The 20346-nt window shown below is 32.2% G+C and overlaps 1 protein-coding gene across 11 annotated transcripts in view; it reads left to right on the forward strand.

The window, feature by feature from the left end:
- Window positions 1-20346, forward strand: part of LOC142337728 (gamma-aminobutyric acid receptor subunit pi-like) — a 107765-nt gene that overhangs the window by 80396 nt on the left and 7023 nt on the right. Inside the window, exon 1 of one of the 11 annotated variants that reach the window (XM_075387199.1) lies at window positions 1505-1658. The exons of the other annotated variants lie outside the window; for them this stretch is intronic. The gene's annotated coding sequence lies outside the window, so the exon portion shown is untranslated. Of the gene's footprint in view, window positions 1-1504; window positions 1659-20346 lie in introns of those variants that run through there. 11 annotated transcript variants of the gene reach the window in all.

Consider the following 20346-nt stretch of genomic DNA (forward strand, 5'->3'; position numbering starts at 1 on the left):
TTGGAAAAGGATTTACAAAGGGTAACTTGAAAAAATTGAGATTTCAATGCTCAATGCAAGTATGTATCCCTTTTCAATGTATCCGGAAAGCCAAACATGATCAATATAAAAAAATTATCTGGAAAGAGATCCACATTAATCCACCCTCTGACCGTCCAGAATGATTTGCCAGAAATTTTTTCGTGATCGTTAAATTTGCAAAAAGTTCTTTAAGTTTAATTTTTATTTCGCTGTACATTCAAAGTATTGGATGAAGAACTCAACTTAATGTACTTTAAGTTCCACCTTTACAGTAGGCCATCAACAAATTATCACAAAAAAGCCGTAACACATTAGCACTTAATTAAAATTTATTCTGAATTTGAAAATTCTTTAAAAAAACACTATTATTAAAAAATTAAAATATTATAAATCCGAAGTTTGTGCACTATAGAAGTTGAACAAGGTGGATCATGTCTAATGGCGGCAAAGATTTTTGAATACTAAAAGAAACCTTTTAAAGAAACCTTTGCAAGAAAGTCTGGACCGAAAAATCAAGACCTGAGAAGTGGTGCGTTCTAATCTCTGATTGTAAATGGATAAAATTGTGAGTAAAAAACTGCAACTAAAAGTGACAGAAAAGTCGGTAATTAAATTTTGAAAGCCACCAGTTAATCCGAGAGTACTAAAAAATAGCCGGATACATCAGCAGCAATTATTCAGCTGATTTCGTTCAATCATTCAAAAAATCAGAGACTAAAAAAGTCAAAACCGCTCGCTAAAAAATTTCATATATATGAGTAATTTTTACTTCAAATGATCAAAAAAGCATCCCAAATGAAAGCCTCATTGAAAAAAAGAAAAAAGAGAAAAAAATCACTGTTGATGTTTTCAAAGTTTGAGACAAACTCATATAGCTGCATTCTAATGTAGATTCTTTGGATTTTAAGTTGTTTAAATCAATGAAAAACCGTTTAAAATAACAATTTAAGATACTAATTTTTAGTGAGTTTCTCGGAATACAAAAAGGTAAAAAGTATTTTTTGGGAGAGGTAAAGTGAAGAGAACCAGATACGTAAATTATGCAAAACATTGCTCTCCTTGCCCCCAGTGTGCATTTTTATGACCGTTCTGGATTCATGGGTGGGTTGGTTTGACGACACCGTCGCCACAGTCGAGTACATAGTTCTCTTACATTCCTTATTACATACATCGGAGTTAAGATTTCCAAAAGGTCTCACGAAAAATCTGAATGAATTTCGAACAAAATCCTATTAAGAACTTCCAAAAAGTTGCACTACTTAACATAAATATATTAAGCAAAAGAAAATATTTTTAAATATATTACAGAATGGAGAGAAATTAAACAAAAGATTTTTGTAACATTTTATAGATAAGTAAGTAAGTAATTGTAAGATAAGTAATTCTCCTTGTTGGGAGATGAAATTCGTGTGATAAGACTTAATTAAAACCTGTTTGAACAGGTTATGACAAGTTGCAGGTCACATACTGAAAGTCGATATGTCCAGACCGAAACGAATGCACGAAGAACGCACGAAAAGTTTGGATTGCATTAATGTCTGGCCATAGTGGTTTTTGTCTGGGAATGTCTGGACATAGGTATGTTCTGCCTGTCACGATCTCGACATGACCACTTTCGGCCTGGGACCTAGACCTGGGTGAGTTTACTTACCTGTTGTGTTTAGGTCTTGGAATATGAAATTCAGAGTCATTGCAATTGCGAAAATTTGCTTGACTAGAATATGGGCTTATATAAAACAATATAAAGTATTAATAGCCGCCCACATCTTCTCAACCGGCTATTATAGCGCTCCTATTTTTTCAAAATCTAAAAAAATTGGATTTTTTTTGTGCTCTGTTTCTTACAATTGGAAAAATTTAATTGTATTTGGGCTCTTTCTTTTTTAAGATCTGTACACTCATTTTCAAGAATTTTTATGTCAAATTGGAGAAGTGATCTTGGTCACGACGAAACAGCAGGTGGAGCGAAAAACCTAGTGGCTTTGCAGCGTGAAGTGATGGAGAAAGAAAACGGTCTTTGAACAAAAATTCGCTTTCTAATTTGCGTATTTATTTGTTCATATTTGGCTGTTTGACTTTAATTTTTGCTATTTTTTTTTCATTCGTTTGATTGAATTTTATTTCTGAGTGGTTTTTCAGGTGCCATTCATTGTTAGTTTTAGCGCCGGTTTTTTGCTTGATCAACAAAATTTCTTTGAATTGTGTCAGAACTTGTCCAGACGTTTTCACACCTTTTTCCATGGGTTTGAGGTTTCTGAAACGGGATAAACAAGTAAAGCTCGGCGGGCATTCAGCTGTAATGGAAGACCTCAGCTGGCTATGGTAGTTGTTCAGTTTTTGAGAGTGTTGCAGCTGCTGGTAAGGTCTTAGTTAAAGGTTAAACTGCCTTTTTTTAGAATTTTGAGCGCAAAATGATGCTGTCTTTCTTGTTTTTTCATCATTTGTTTTTTGTTTGACCAGTCTCGAATTGACTTATGTCAAAATTTGTAACGGTCTTCTGCCAGACATAATGACTAATTATAACCTTTCTGTGGCTACATTTTTTGGTGCTGCAAACATAGACACGCAAAATTATGCTAATTTTTGCATTTTTTTTCAATTTTTCCCAAACTTTTTTTTGCCAGTTTTAGAGTTTTTTTATTGTTTTTTATCGGTACAAAATTTGAACAATCAAATTTGATATTTGTCTTTTGCATGAAATAATTATTTCTTGACCTCATCTGAGCTATTGATTTTGGTACTGCAAACATCAACAAGCCAACTTTTTTAAAACACTTTTTCGTCATTTTTTGAATTTCTCATGTCTTCTGAGCCTGGGAATCTGCTCTAGAGTTTGTCAGTTATGCTATTAGGTTATTCTATAGTTTATTGTAGCAACGGAATGTCTTTTAGCATTTTAGTATGATGGATTTTGACAATTTTTTGATAAAACTATCACTTTTTACAAGTTTATTGAAAATTTTTGTCCTTTTGTTTGTTTGTCTAACACCAGTGCCAAGAAATATCCTCTAGGAACTGATAAAAATTTACTGCCTAGTTGCTTGGTGAAATGAAAATGTCTTCAACATTCTAATGTCACAATTTTTTGAAATGTTTTGATACAATTTAAATTTTATTTCAGTTTTTTAGACATTTATTTTACTTTTCCCATTTTACTAATTTTTATGGGCCTTTGAAAATTTAAATATTTTCAGGCTTAAAATGGGATTACAAAAAAGTTTATAGCAGCTCAGAAATTAATTTAATGGTCTGGATATCGTCAATGATTGCTTAAAATTTTTGCTATTTTTACAAAAATTTTCGATATTTTTAAAGATTTTCTATGTTTTCAACTTTTTTTATATAATTTTTCGCTGATTTTTTTTACGCTTTTCAAAATTTTTGTTCTTCGAATTCTTTTAGTTTAAGGGGCAACGAAGCTTTTTAAAATTTCGAATGCTTTTTTTCAATGTTTTTTAACACATATTTTTCTCTATATTGGTCATTTTTTGCCCTTTGTTTGGCTCGCATTTTGCCCGAATTTTTATTGCAGCCTGCAGGTTTGCCGTTTTGTAGTCCTCGGAATGAAATTGCTGGTTTTAACAAAATTGGAGTCTGAACGTAATGAAATTAAATTTAATTTTATAATAATTATTTTTGTTTTTTTTTCGTGTTTTATTTATTGAAACTACAAATTAACCAGTTGTATATCAGTTATCGGTCCTCATTACCTTAACAACCAGAGTATGTACAATACAATTTCTGTTTTGATAAAAATTGTTGTTTGGCTTGTGCTGTTCAATTCTTGTGTTGGCCAATTGAGGAATTTTCAACAGTTCCCTTCAATACTTTGCATTATAAAACAGGGCTTGTCCTGCTACGCTTTCTTACTACGTCGAAAATTTCTTTTCACCTTAGTTCACAGCTTGTTCAAAAAATTTCTCGCACTGTTTTTGTTTTCACTAGGCTAATTTCACCCTTCGCTTATTCTGCTCAAAGTGTTTTAAAATAGCAGTTGTTCATCAAAGCAACCTAAAGTGAAAAGGGTTGGTATCGAAAAACGGAATCAAACTTAAAACGGAATGACCAATAAATCCCATCTTTGGATGACCACTACTTGAACTTTGTTCTCTTATGTCTTTGTTAACATCTCTAATGCGTTTTGGCATTGATGCTAGCCCCTGCATCCGCTCATTAGGAAACGGGATTATGCATAACTGCAAAATCCAATCAAATTAGTCCCACTTGATTTTTTTGTACAGCAACCAATTTTTATCATTGTTTTCCTGTTCCGTCCGTCAGTCCCAATTGGTGCTATGGGAAGCAATGGCGGCTTTTTCCAGCAATCCACTGGGTATGTTACGATAAAAATTTTGCTAAGGTGATATGATTTTTCGCGTGAATTAGGATGCATCCCTTGACTATTAGGTCTGCCCATTGTTCCAACATTTTTTTTCAAAAATGGGGGGAATTTATATACGAGGCAGGTTTTTTCTTCGGTTAGATTTTCAAGTTTTGTTTACAAATTGGAGAGAAAACAGGAACGAAATTTTGTGGCTTGTATATTTAGTTTTAATTCATATAAAAAGTTCTATAATTTAACAACTTTAGCAGGCGGGATACTCTGATGGAATGAAAACGAAGAAAAGATTGTTAAGGAAAAGCCGTTGCCGGAAAGCTGCAGATTTGGAACAAACTTAAAATTTTACTGTATTACTTAATAAAATTGGTGCTATATTTTGGCTCAAATTTCCTGCTTAAAGTAAACCTCCTATAAGCAAACTATTTTGGAAAACTATCATACATTACTTTTTTTCGGAAACAAGCAAAAAATTAAGCGACTTTTTTCTCCATGTGGTTTATTTGTATCTATTGCTAACTTTAAGAGAGACCTATCGCATCAGAAAAATTGTTCTCTGTCCCATCAGAAATATTGTTCTTTGATGCTAAGAAAAAGGGGAACGTTATGTCCTTTATGAAGATTTGAATGCGATTTCGAAAACGAAACTGTAAACAGATTTCGTCCAACTGGTTTTTTTTATATAGTCGATTAAAAAGCTCCTAAACTTTACTTTAGTTGTCTTCACAGCCGACTATTATTGGACTCCTAAATGTTTTAACAGTTCAGAGAATTCGAAATGTATTAAAGGGCTGTTTCTTTTTAAGGATTTGCTCGCTTTTGTCAATGAGAGGCAATTTGATCTCATCCGCTGGCATTTCAGAGTTCATACGCTGGCATATATGTTATTGTGTTGGTTAGTTGCAGTTGTTTGACTCAATAATTCGGCAGCTAAAGGCTGTGACTTGTTGGTTGTGTTCGTTTCTTTAATTATTGTTTCTTGTCCTGCATCTCATTCATCTTGGTGACAGATCTCATTGATTCAAAAAGCATAAAGAACTGAAGTTATTTAACGGTTTCTTTTCAAGGCAAACATTTTAAAAACTCTCACTTTTTTCACTTATTTTCAAGTGCTTTCACTTATTTTCAAAATCTGTGATTTTTTGGGTATTTCCCCTTTAGTTGTCCTGTTTGCTGCCTTGTGTTTTAGTGCCAAAAATGATACATTATTTTCTCTCTGCAGAATAATAAGGAGGCTGTTTAATGGTTTGATATGGTTTCTAACGTTTCAATTGTGTTTGAAAATATTTAAAAACGTGTTTGAAAAATCTAAATTTTCTTTTGGGTTTTACGCGTTTTTGTGCGTACATTTGTTGTTCTAATCTTATTCATGACCATTCTCATTCGCTCCCTGAGGAGGCAACTTCGAACCAATTTTACTCATTTGTTTTCTTAATTAACTCTCCAAAATTTTCATTTTATTTATTTTTTTTTGGGAAAATACCATCGATTTATCATAATTATTCCTGTTTGTCCCTCAGGATACTTTTGCTGAGAATTTGGCTTTTCATCGTTTAAATTAGTAGAATTGGAATCTATTTTATAGCTTCAGTTTTGAGTTGATCCGGTGTTGGTCTTGATACTAGCAATTTTAGAAAGTGAACTTTTGTGAACTTTTCCTTGTTGCGTGCATTTGTTGTTGCCTTTGTTACGTGTTCCTTTTGTACTATTAATAGAAGAAGCTTTTTAATTTTCAGCAGTTTTTGCTCATAGAGTTTGATCTGTTTAGTTAAATGTTTTTATGAAGTAAACGCTTTTTTTCTGAGACATCACGGAAAGTCAATCTTTGAGAAACTGCTTATCTGGTGTCCTTTTACGCGAGCGTCAGATCGATTTTTAGAGTTTGTCCCTCTTGTTAATTGTGCCGATATTAAAACATTAAGTGAGCAATATATTGCATTAATTGAGTCGACCAATATTCTTTATAAAAAATTGAAGAAGAGCATGTGCCAGAGAATCCTCATCTTAGTGTTTTGGTATTTGCTCTGCTAATTATCAAAGGCTGTTTCTATAATGTATTTAGCAGTGAGGCCAGTTTTCCAATCATTTGTTGTATTTTTTGACAAGTCGTGTCATACTATAATTTTTCTTCGACAGACAATTTTCTATCGCTTAAAACAACTGCCGGTTTTAAACAATAATTTAGAGAAAAGTTTGACTTCTCCCGGACAGTTTCAGACTTTGTTCATTCTACTCAACGTGTTTCTAAACATTCTACTCGGTGTGTTTTGGAGCATAGCAAGGCAATGTAAAGAAAAGAAAAATAGTTTTCGAAAAGAAAAATCAAAAACAGAATTGAGGTAAGCCCATAAATGCAAGGTGTAGCAGCGCTCTGTATTTGAAAATCACTCTTATTAGTCTGCCTTTCTGAGTATCCCTGTTTTCTCATTGCTCTTCCTTTTCATTAAACGAATGTTTGTGGCCAACATTGAATACAACAAAAATAGCACACAATTTTGACTTTTAGCAGAGCAGTCTCTTTTTTGTATTATTGTTCCGACCCTCTTGAGGGGGGAGGAACTATATACTCAAATGGGTTTTTTTTTGTTCCGTGAATTTTCGCCGATAGATATATTCATCGTAGAGAGTTGAGGCTGGTATCATTAGAAAGCTCGTCCAGCGTAGAATATGGAATTAAAAAGATTTTTTTAATTTTCGTTTTCTACAGGGAGTTATCGAGGTTTAAACTTCTGAGAAAAGTAGAGTGAATTCACGTTGTTTTTATTCACATTTTCCGGAATTTTTGCCTAAATTTTCGTCAATTTTGCTGAAATTTGTTATAATTTTTAAGAATAGTGTCGTTGATTTTATTTTTGAAGACGAACAAGCATTGTTGATTGTTTTGATTTAATTTTTTTGGTCAAAAAATCTGGATAAACATTTCAAAATTTAGCCTTTTTCATCAAAAACAGCACGAAATAAGCTACTTTAGTCTACTTTTATTAAATTTGCCGACAGTACACCCCCAAACAATACTCATACAATCTTTTTAGACTCAGAGGGGGGCTATTTCTACTTCAGAGTCCACTGAGAGTGCTCTGTAGTTAAAACTTTGCCGTTTTTTGCTAACTTTACTCGTTGATTATCAAAAATGCAGAATTTATTTTGAGTTTTCAACTAACAAATTATCTATATCTACAACATTCGAAAAAATTATTGTTCCTAACGGACAGAAAGCATTAACAGGGCTAGTTTTGGGCCATTCTTGGACTGTTACAGTCCAAAAAAATCGGGTTGTAATCAGTCGGTCTTTTTTTTTTAAAAAAAGACATTTTTTTTAATAATAAAGAACAGAACATATCAAATCAAAGCTCGGGAGTGAAAGGTCCAACCAAATCGCTTACTAAGCAGCTCCAAGCTAATGCATTTAGTTTTTTACTTAAAAGTTTATGGTCGTTTCTATTTTTAAAAATAATTGACTTTTCAATAAATAATGGCTTAATTAATTTTCCTCTATTTTTTTCTTAATTTGTTCAACTTCCAGCTTAGTGTCAGCAAAGAAAGAATGCTTCTTCTTTCTACTGATTTAACATTTATTCTAGGTTGCAGTTTTAAGCCTGAAGTTATTGTTTTCTGGCTTTGATACTACGAGATTCAGCTTTTTGTTTGTTTTGATATTTGCCAGTTTTTCACGTTTTCTAATTTTGTCACATTATCACATTATTGACAGTTCTCATATCACATTATTAGCGTTCAGAGTAAGGCACAATTATACATATTAAGATCCTGAAATATATACATCATCGTTTTAACGGCCTCGACGCCTCTTTCTTGAAGAAATCAATTGAAATTTTTAATTTTGTCTTTAACTGTCATTTATACTTTGTCGTTTCGGTCGTATGAAATTTCCTGTATAGTGATAGCTTTCATTGGCTTTTTATGGAAGAATAGAAGAACTGATATTCTGATATTAGTAGATAGCTGATGGCTTTCATGACTTTGAAAACAATCGTTTTCCAAAAATTAAAAAAAACCTTTTAACTTCGCAATTTTGTTCTTTCTATGTTTCTTTTTGTTACCTAATCTCGTTATTTAAATGCAGGTCAAATATGACATTATGGATGTCAAGGGAATAAAAGGGATTGGTGTCCCAAAATCTTTTTTTTAAAGAATTTGTTATGACCTTACTGGCTTCGACACCGGTTTTTCACAAAAAAAGTAAATTAATTTGATTTTTGTCATATTTGACGTTCTTTTTGTAGATGCAAGAAATATTCTGGATAATTGTCTCGAGAGCTTTTTTTCATGAACAAACGACCCTATTTAAATAATTCTTTTTGTAATTAATGCCTTTCATGACATTGAAAGTAATTTTGTTTCGAAAAAAAATTAAAAGTATTACATACTTTAGCACTTCGATTTTGTCTACTTGTTACCTAGTCTTACTTATGAATGGCCGCTTACTACACTATGGCTGTTTGGTTTGAAAAAGGTGCAATCGAATATATTTTGAGGGCCAAAATATGGATTGACGGTTTTGACAGCGTTTTCTGGCAAGTTTCACTTGAAATTTTGTTTGTTTTTTTTTTGTTGTTCTCTTTAGCCGCTTTAAAAAATGAATAAGGACAGGTCCTAATGCCCATCTATTGAAGCAGTGGTAATGGTGAATTTGTGGTAATATTAATTGATTCCTAATGGTATTTTTTACTTTGAAGTTAACTGTTTCAAGAAAATAATTTAATTTTTTTACTTTACTGTTTTTGTTCTTTTTTGTATAATTTTTACCAAGCCTTTTATGGACTGGTAGCATATGTTTTCTGGTGATTTATATGTTATTTTTGTTTAGTTTTAGGTTTATCTGACGGTATGTTGACTTTGTTATTAAATTTAGTTTTTAAGAGGGACATAAATTTTTTGATGTAATAAATGTTTGTTGTTGTTGTTGTTTGATTTTGCTGTTCATCTTGACTCGCTTTCTTAATATTGACATATTACAGCAATCTAATGCATCATTTTTTTCTCCACTGAGTTATTTGCTTTGGAGACTGTCTTATCGTTCATACAGAATTTTTTGGAAAAGACTTGGGCTGTTTTGGGATTCGCAAAAAAAAATTTTTGGGTTTTTCTATCTGATCCTCATTTGGTAGACAATTATGCCAAAATTGTGGATGGGCGGGGTCGGAACCTTATGTGCCATCGCACATTACCTAGCCGCCTTGTTAATTGAGAATTTGGAACCAACGGCAACTTTTGTCAGCTCTCTGCTGGGTTTGTTTGTTAATCGATATTCAATACGTTTTCAGAAAAGGTCAAATATTACTGAAATTAATATTCACAGGTGAGAAAAAGGAAAGATTTGATGAAAATGGCTGCGATAAATTTTTTGTGTAATTTTTTTTTCTTAATTTCGTTTTGAAAATGACAAGCTGAAAAAAGTTCATTTCACTATTGTTTTGCAAAACACAATGCCTTGAAATTTGATCCTTGAAATGAACAGTGAAACCAAATTAGAACCTGTTTCTGAAAATAAGACCATTTGAAAACTGTTTTTCCATTTTCTCTTTTTTTCTAACTTTCCTATTTTTCCCTATTTTGTCGTTTCTTCAAGTAATTTGAGAATTAGTGAACTTATTTGCTACGAACAGGCTTGCGCAAGCCGCCTGTTGTTTGATTGATCGTCTAAAGATTGTCTATTTAATAATTTTATTTTCTAAAGTCATTCTCTGACAAAATCCAGTTGTACTGTATTGAAGTTCAGTGTGCTTGTTATTCGGCAACATCATATTTGCGTTTTATATGGTACAATATTTTACTTGAGTTTATGAAAAAAAATGAGTCGCAAATTTTATTGGTAAACAAAAAATTGTCTCTGCTGACACTTGGATAGTCAAGAAAACTATCCATCTGTTCTCTTCAATTGTTCCTGATTTAATTGAGTTGTCGGGGCAGCTTTTAAATTTAATATGGCTACTACCGTCATATAAAGATAAAACGAAAAAAAGTAACTAATTAGAAGGCAGAAACTACTAAAAGTTAATCAAAAGGTCTGCCAAAATTGGTTTTGTTTTTTTTAGTTTAAGTTTCCAGATATGTTTTTATTTATATTGATATCCGATAACATTATGTGAAGCTCCTTAATGAAAGTATAACCATCAGGGTAGCAAGCTACCTCAAAAAACTTGCCTGCCGACATTACGAATAAATTCACCAATATTCGTCGGTTATACTAATAACCTGATTTCCACTAGGTTGATCTTTTTAATAGACGCACGGCGATGGCTGTGGCTATTATTGGCCTTCTATTGGTTTTTAAATTTCAAAGAATTTGAATTGCATTGGGGCGCTGTCTTTTTTTAAGATCTCTTCACACATTTTCATGATTTTGAAGTCAAATTGGAGTAGTGATTTTGGTCACGCCGAAACAGGAAGTGGAGCGAAAAAGCGAGTGGTTTTGCGGCGTGAACTTTTTTGCTCTAACTTTAAAGTAGAGTGAAAAAGGGTATTCGAACAAAATTTCGATTTCTCGCTACTTGACTGTACTGTTTTTTCGATTTTTTCTAAATGGTTTTCCAAATCCTTTCATAGTTCATTCTAGACCTGGTTGTTTGTTCGAAACAAACTTCAATTTTTCGTTGTTCATTTTTTGTTCACATGCGGCCTTTTGACATTGTTTTTCTGATTTTTTGGTTTGGTTTTTTTGGGAATGGTTTTCCCAGGTCAATCATAGTCCGTTCTAGGTCTACTTTTCACCGTTTATTCGATTTTTTTCTTCGCGTTTTTTTCTATATTGTGTTTCCAATCCATTTATTGTCCAATCAAGGTCAGTTTTTATGTTTAGTCAGTGAAAATTCTTTAAATTGTACGTCAGGACTTGTCCTGCTATGTTTTTACAATTCAAAGAATTTTAATTAAATTGGGGCGCTGTCTTTTCTTAAAGATCTGTTCACACATTTTCATGATTTTTGAAGTCAAATTGGAGTAGTGATTTTGGTTACGCTGAAACAGGAAATGGAGCGAAAAAGCGAGTGGGTTTGCGGTGTGAATTTTTTTGCTCTAATTTTAAAGTAGAGTGCGAAAATGGTGTTTGAACAAAAATTCGGTTTCTTGGTAGTGGTTTTTTGTTCACATGCGGCAATTTCACTCTGGTTTTTACTGTTTTTTTGGTTTTTTGGATTGGATTTTTTTCTAAATGGTTTTCCCAATCCATTCAGAGCTCATTCTAGGCCTAGTTTGTGTTTGAATTGAATTTTCATTTCTCTCTAGTGGTTTTTTTGTTCACACTTGCGGCATTTTGACATTGTTATTTTTTTGTTTTTTTTCTTATTTTTTTATCTGATTTTTTTTAAAAATGGTTCTCTCAATTCACTCTTAGTCCATTCTAGGTCTAGTTTTTCTGTTTAGTCAGAGAAAATTCTTTAAATTGTACGTCAGAACTTGTCCTGCTATGTTTTTTATTTCCTCGTCATGATTTTTGTTACGACCATATGACGTCACAACCACTTCAAAGCTGCTTTTTGTTCATTCTTTCATGCAATTTCAAGTGAAATGCGTGTGTGACGTCACTTCTCACTCTTAATGGAGCGAGTTTTTTTGTTCATTTTCGTGATTAAGTTTTTGGTCTCACGTGACTTACCTCACTCTCAAAAATGACCTTTTCACTTTGAAATTGAGTTTTCTTTACTTTAATTCAACGAGATTAGGTCAAGTGAATGTGTGTCACTCTAAATGAAGGTTATTTGGGAGCAGCTAATAGAGGCGGGAATAACTTATACAGATTCTGGCAGCTATGTTTCTCTTATAGTATTTTTTGAATTGCGAGTTTCAATTGTGGACTAAATGGAATAAATATGTTTTCAAATATCTGTTACAATCGCAGAGCTGCAGATTGAATCGAAAAACTTTTTTAGTAATCTTGGTTCTGTAAATGAATTTTTTTTCAATAGCCTAATGGGAAACTTTTTCTTTTCAATAGAGTTCATTGCTATCAATAAAAGGTAAAACCAATTAGCATACAATGAGTTTTGAACAACACTTAGCAAAATAATTCATCAATAGTATTCGATGATTTTCATCTGCGATATTGAGCACGCATGTTGCCTCTGACTTCGTGACGCTTCGCCTATCGTGAGCACATTTTGAAAAGTCAAAAATGGTCAATTTTTTAAATAATGTTTACAATCAACTTAATATAAGTTTTAAATGTCATTATTCTAGACAAACTGACATTATAAGTGTTATTTTTTTAACGCTAGTTGGGCTCTCTGAATTAAATGAGTCTTCTTGGTAGTTGAGCGAAATGTGCTTCAGTTAATGAAACGTCTAAAATTGTTTTAGAATTACATAAATGTTTATGCTTTTTAACTAATTTAAATGGTAATACTAATTTAGTTTGAATTTTTTATTTAGACAGTTAGAAAACTAATTATTTTGACTAAAAGTAAAAGTCAATTGGAAAACCAACTTTTTTACATTCAAGACCCATAATTATTTAAGAACATTATTTGCTATATAAACCACCCAAAATATTAGGATCTTGCCTGGTTGCCCTTAAAGTTCTGAATTTGTCATTTAAGACAGATCAATTGACGTCCCGATTGATAGTAATAACTTTTCCAACATTTTCAAAGAAAATGTAAGGAACTATTTAGTAGACTGAATTTTTGTAACTCCAGCCAAGATCAAAATTTTTTACCCAACATAGAGAAATAAGGAAGATACCACATGACAGCGAAAGCCGAGTTTTTAACGCTTAGATTTCAAAATAATTTACTGAATTTCTCAATTTTGCCCTTCTTATTGGGTTACAAGCGTTCAATTTAAGTATAAGTGAACCTTGCAGTTGGACCCAATTGTAACGAAAGGAGTTTTAATACTTCTGTCATTAATTACTCGTCAAAGCTCTCTCGGTTTTGTCGAAGATCTGTCTGAATTTTTTGTTCTTCTTGCTATCATGTCACCTTATGTCATGAATGGCGGAGCCTGTCTGTTTTCTTTAGGGTTCTTTTTAAGCTATAGGGTTTTCTGACTGGAAATTTCTTTGTTCTAGAGGATCTTTGTTTTTTTTTTGACAAAATGTGTTATTCTTCTTGTCGGCTAGCCACACAAACAAGAGCGTTATTTAACTGTTTAGTAAGGATGTAAACGATTCTATTAGAATGAAGTGTTTTGGGTCCTCGATGGTGTTTAGCACTTCTACGTCAATTGTTTTTCTAATAGCTTAAATTGTCTTTGAAACTTTACCGTACAATTTTCTCTTTTCGCTCTCTTAATTATTGCATCTCATCTATTCAACTGAAAACGAAGTGTAAACGCCTTTCTAGTGGGAGACAATTGAATCTGTTAATTTTTCTGACCCACTTTAGTGGGGGGAGGCACTATAAGTTCAAATGGTTTTTTTGTTCAGTCAATTTCCGCCGATCGATATATTCATCGTACAGGATTGTGAGAGGTATCATTAGAAGGCTTGTCAAGCGTAGAATTCAAAAATACAATTTTTTTGAATTTTTCGTTTTCCTTGGAGTTACGGAGGTTTAAAAATGTTTACGTTAGCCTAACTTTAGTTCTTTTGTTCACATGTTTCGTATTTTCTGCTTAAGTTTTGATGAATTTTTGCTGAACTATAATAAAATTGTTCAGATAGTCCAATTTGTTTTGCGTTTAAGTAAAGCAGAGAGTTGGTGAATTATTTGAAGCAGCTGTTTTGGCAAAATTTTTGGCTAAATTTTTGAAAATTCAGCACTTTTTTACTTTTTTTCATAAAAAATGGCTTCAAATATGCCTATTTGGTCCACTTTTTCGAGTTTCACGGTGATGCAGTTAAAAAATGTTAACACATTCTTCCTTTACTCCGAAATGGGGCAATTTGTACCTCCTGTTCCGAACAAAAATTTTTTGGAAATAGCTTTTTTGCGGTCTTTTGCTAATTTGAACCGATTTTTATAAAAAAAAAATGCAAAATTTATTTTTTTCTTATAAAATGATTTTTGTTTGCAAAACACAATTATTTTGCAATAAATTAAAACAATTGAGTTTCTTAAAAGCCGAGCACTGATAGCTAGGCCATTTTTATTCTCATGGTTGAGTTTTGCAATGAAAATGGATTGGAATTTTATTTTGGCTTTCTTTTCGGAAAATTTTTATTTTGTGATTTTTTTGTCTGAATTTTATTTTTTTTTCATTTGAGAGTGCAATTAATAAGAGATCTCTGTATGGTCAAATAATGTCCTATGAGAAACTATTGTGTTTCATTAGTGAAGCTCATTATTTTCATGGCTCCGATAAATTATTTTTCTAATTTTTTTAAAAAATTTTTGAGATTTTAAAGCATTTGATGCTCTTTTGTAGTCTTATGAGTGAGTGTAATTAATCAATTGCCTAATTTGGTATCTAGGAAGCTGTCAAATAAACTATCTAACGCTTTCAGTTGATACATAATGCTTTTTTTGTTAATATAACTCGATAGGTATCCAAAAATTATCATTTATTTTTGATATAATGACTTTTTGGTCAAATTAGCTATTTTGGTTACAATTATTGCACTTATTTTTTTGAAAGGGGAAGCAGCATTATTCAGACTAGTTTTGGTCCAGTTTTGGAATTTTAATTCGAAATTTATTCGGATTGTAATGGGGCGCTGTATGAAGTTTTTTCGGAAATACTTTTGTTTTTTTAATGTTAGTTACAGACCAGAATGGTTTCAAATAAAACCTCAATTAATGAAAAATCAAATATATTTGCAATGCGAGGCCAAGGGAAAGTACTTAACGATAACAGCGGAAATATTATGGTTGTTTTTAGCTTCAACACCGTTTGCTTAAAATTTATCGTGAATTTTTGAATTCTGTTTCTATTCATTGTTGATATGTAGACTTTTGACTTAAAGTCATTAATGATTTCCTAGTCAGTTACGATTTAAAATATTTACTTTTTTATATGAGTGCTTTCGTTTGTAATGTATAACGGATTTTATAAAATTTGTTTAGAAAATTTTTTAAAAAAAAAATTGTCACTTTCACTCTTATCTCTGCAACTTTTCAGAGTATTTTCGTTTAAGAAGGAGGTCTATGTTGCTGTTGTAATAATTAAATAACGGTTTTTGTTTTGATAATACGAGCTTTTCGTGAAATTGTTTATTTTTTGACATTTGACGATTTTCGAGCTTCTCTTTTGCAGTCTTTTCCGATCGTCAAATCAATGGCACACTGATGACAAATTGACTTTTGCAAAAAAATTGTTGAATTGAGGTGAAATTCAATTTATTCAGTATGTTTAGCGAATAGTTTTTGAGGCTTCCGCACCGTTTCCTCCAAAATTTGACTTTGGCTTTGACTTTTTTCTCTATTTGTTTACGTTGTATTCGTATGAGATCCTGAATAATGATAGATCACAATGGTTTTCTTAGAAGGTATAAATGAAATCTTTGACTGATTTCAGTTGATAGGTATTTGCTCTCATGACCTTGAATTTAATTGTTTTCAAAAAGTGTAAACGGATTTTCTAACTTTGCTCTCTTTGTTTTCTTCTTGTTAATTGTTCTCATAAAGACAGTTGCCACATCTGTTTTTGGTGAAATGCAAGTAATTTGGTGTAGTTGTTTTTTGATCTTATGCTGATTGAACTTTTTTCTTTGGTTTTTCTAAAAAAAGGATAGACATTGAGTTTTGGTCGTAAGTAATTATTGTTATTTTTATTTGACTTTGTTTGTCTTGTCTTTTACGGTTTTTAATGACAGTTATAATCGGCCCTCAAATGAAATGTTTCTTCATTTGTATAGTTGTTAGAGCAAAAGCGATTTTTTAAATGGATAAATCAATGATTTTCCAACAAAAACTGATTTTTTGAAAGTTTTCTATCTTTTTCTCATTTGGTGGACAATTTAGTCAGAAATGTGGACGAGCGGTGTCGCAACTATTGTGTGCGAACGACATCCTGAAAATAATCTATACGGTCTAATTTTTTGTAATTGGTCAGAGAACTAACGAGATGAGATTGAAAAGTTATATCAACTTGCGCAAAAATCACAGGTATCATGCATTGAGTTGTAAAAATTTAATTTATAGCGGCCAGATCTAAACCCAATATACGACTAAACAGTTAAGTAGCAATACTGCTGCTTTGCAATTAAACAGTCCATTTTTTACCCTAAGTTTTTTTCGATGATTTATTTTTCCCAGAAAAAGCATAGGATTGGTATATACCATTTTTGATGAACCAACAGTGTTTTGGAACTTAAATGAGTTTCATTGGAGTCTTGAAAAACTGCACACAACTAGCTGAAAACGCTTAGCTTGAGACTCATAACTTTTGAAGTGAGCAATAAGATTGATGGTCCTGTCGCTGGAATTTTTGTCTCTCTTGAAATATTTTTAGTTCCTTAGACAGTAGAACAAACTAAAATCCAAAAAATGCTCTTGTTTTAAAGTTAGGGGCACCAATCAATGGTTTCATGTTATCTGTTTCCGCAATTACTGTCCTAACTTGAAACTAAACCTTATCTCTCTTTCTCCTACTACTCCTGTTTGATCTGATTGACGATGTGAATTTCTGTGTCACGAGCGGACTCTTGGAATCACAAGCCGTCTTCTTTTCAATGTTGCAAAAAATTGATTTTCGTTTTTTTGCATCTTGGTCTATATGCTAATAGATGTATTTTCCTTCCCGGGTCAGTCAAACCTTTACATTATTCTGGAAAATCCTTTGTGATATTTCGAACTAGTTGAGCAAAACTTTGGCGTTAAAATAATATTTAGGAAAGGGAAACGCTTGAAATGTCTTGTTTAGTATTTGTTATTTTTAATTACTATTTCGGTAAAAGTTTTGCAGATTATCTGAGCCTACTTACATTTCAGTGGAATTTAATAAAATTTTATAAGAATGTTTTGATTTTTGGTTAGTAAACAATTCAAAGGATCAGGTAAGCAACTTTCATAAACCATTTATCAATTTTATAATGATAGATGAAGTTTGAGTCTAACTTCATGATACTTTTAATGCAAGAAAATTAAATATGTATCTTCACGCTCACTATTATTGGGGAGTACCCAAAAGTACTTCGAAACTGTCGAAGTCGAAGCAGAAAACCAATCCATTTTCGGCCTTTCAATATTTGCAAATTTTATGGTAATTGAACTGCTTTCAAATTCGCATAATGGATTTAGGGTTACGGTGGGTTATTTTTGGCAACCCTTTCTCTTTGATTTTCTGATAATCGCAGACACTAACCCCTGGCAAGATCCTGATTTTAATACTCACCCATACATTTCAGGGTTATTACCATATTCGCATCGGAGACAGTTCCTGTTCATTCAAATATATTCGAATCTTTAGCTGGAGGGGTTTTGGGTTTCCTGTCAAAAGGTAATCCAATTTCAGCGAAATTGTGACATTTTCTCCTTTCAGTATTCGAACTGAAACCTAAATTTTCAAATTTAATTAACTCTGTGCATAACCTGTAGGCACTTTGGTCACTTTCTGATAGAAAGGTCTTTTCTAGCTGAAGGACATCTTAGAGCTATTTTTGATTGGTTCCATTATAATATGTGTGTTGCTACTTGCTTGGAAGAAAGTCACTTTGATAATGATCTTTTCGGTTTTTGCAAAGATTTATGATTTCGGGACAATTTCTGAAGTTTTGAAGGCCGTCATCTGAAGTATGACCTCTCTAAAGAAACTTATAATGTGATGAATTCACAAAAATTGTGCTCGATATCTCCAATATTTAAAGGCTAACCTATTATTCTTTCAAAACGAGTGTTTTTCGGGTGCCATTATTACTGTGGTATATGTCAATAAAGGGGTATCTACGATTTCCTAACCTGTAGAGGAACTTCAAAAGAACGGAAACGAAAAATAAGTTCTTCCAAATCGACTTAAGCGCTACTTTTTTCACAAAGGACAACTCAAAAAGAAAAAGTTTACATTGATTTTCCAATTTGTAAAATTTTGATTTTTTGTCAACAGATATTGGTTGCAGGAAAACAATAGTAGATCAAAGTTTTTCTTGCGCTTTAAGAGCTTTTATTGAAAGGAAGTATTAAGTTCATCAGAAATTTAAATGAGGAGCTTCTAATGTGAATTCTGAACATAAAAACCACAATATTTTTCGAAGTCTTTTAACCTAAAGTTATACGAAAAAATTATGGTCTAGGTTATTGTAAGTATATCTTCACTAATCTGGATTAATATTGAATCGATCGGTTTTTCATTAATCTTGTTTTTATTCGTTGCCTTACGCTGCATTTTAGTTGTACATTGTTTTTTGTCTAAGCCCGATAAGTTTCTTAATCTTACTTCCGCTTCTAAAAAGGCCTCTAAAAGTCAAATCCGTTTGGTTTGCAACTTGATTTTTTAAAGCTGTTTTGACGACTTGCTACTTTCAAATGTGCATCGCATCCATTGCTACAGCCACATATTCTTAGTTCTTTTGATCACCCAGAAAAAGTTTACAGTAATGACCAGTGATTCTTTAGTGAAATACACGTCGTGGAATGACAGATCAGTACTGATCAGAGTCCCAAGGCAGATTTTTTGCAAGAAATGTGCTTTTCTGGCTAATTTTTTTTGACTTGAGCATCTATCAATTTAGAAGGCTCATATGTTCACTCGGAAAAGAGAGGAAAATGAAAAAAGATGGTGACAAACTTTAAGAATTCTTTAAAGAATTTTTGTTGGAGCCATAAAAACTTCCAGCTTTACCCAGAAAACATAATATTTTACCAATGAGAGCCAACTGACAATCCGAATCACTTTCATAGCGAAAATCCAGGATTTGAACAAAATTCGCCTTGCTATTGCTGTGCGGCCGTTTGAAAAAAAAAATAATTGTTACGAATAATTGCGTAAAAAATATTTGGGCAAACGAAAATCTTAGTATGTCAAAAATTTTTATGCATTTTGAGGTATACCGATTTAAATTACAAAAGGCAGCCGAATTATTAGTTCCAGAACACTTTCCTACAAACGGAAGGCACAAATGCCCCCTCACCTGAGTAATTGAAGACTGTGTGAGCAGTATCTATTTCTGCACTATCAGTCAATTTGGACAAAGTGGGCTAAAGAAGCATAATTTGTAACATTTTTCTTGAAAATATGCTGAATTGTCAAACTTTTAGTCAAAGGTCTAGATAAAAAAGTCAATTCAAACAAATCAGCAACTCTTTTAATTGTTAAACGCAAAATCAAAAACACATGTTAACAACTTCAATATAGTTTTTAGCAAAATTATTCAACATTTCAGCCAAAGTTACGAAAATTGTGATCAAAAGAACGCATTTGAGGCTAAAATTCAATAACATTAAACTTGCGTGTCTTCTCAGATAGAGTGAAATTCAGCAAAACGTTTTAAGTTTTAAATTCTATGCTTGGCAAGCTTTCTAATGATACAATTCACATCTCTGCGATGAATCTATCGATCGGCGAAAATTGATTGAAGAAAAAGCCCAGTCGAGTATATGGCTAAAGTGGCTCAGAAGAATTAATTTGATTTAACCGAAACCAAACAATAAAGACAATGAAGGTAAAACAAACCACGGATAGAGGTAGGTTTGTTTACTGAATGAAACAGATCTATCGTTTTTCTGAAATCTAGAAAAACAATAGTCATTTATGTAACATTTTCACCTACTTTTCGGAATTAATTGCTTCATTCAAAAGCTCCGATCGTTTACTTACAAGTTGAGGGAATCCGTATAGTTTTTAAAGTATTTGGTAATGCAAATAAGATGTGAAAGTAGATGCGTATAAATACTGAGATGCATTTACTTTTTGACTCAATGACATTTTTTTTATAGAAACCCAAATTCTGTTCAGTTTTTTTTACCTGATACATGTTAGATCCAGAAAAGCTGACATCTTTTGCGTGTCGATGTTTTGTCCATAAACAGTCGATCAAAATTTCGATCAATTAGCTTTGAAATTTTTCCTGCAGCTCTTGGACAACGGAGATTGATTGATTAATTTTCTAACTCAGTTTCTTTTATCAAGTGAGTTAAATGAATAAAATTTTGGTC

This window comes from Convolutriloba macropyga, chromosome 4 (genome assembly GCF_964194025.1).
Source record: "Convolutriloba macropyga chromosome 4, txConMacr16.3, whole genome shotgun sequence".
NCBI classification, from domain to species: domain Eukaryota; kingdom Metazoa; phylum Xenacoelomorpha; order Acoela; family Convolutidae; genus Convolutriloba; species Convolutriloba macropyga.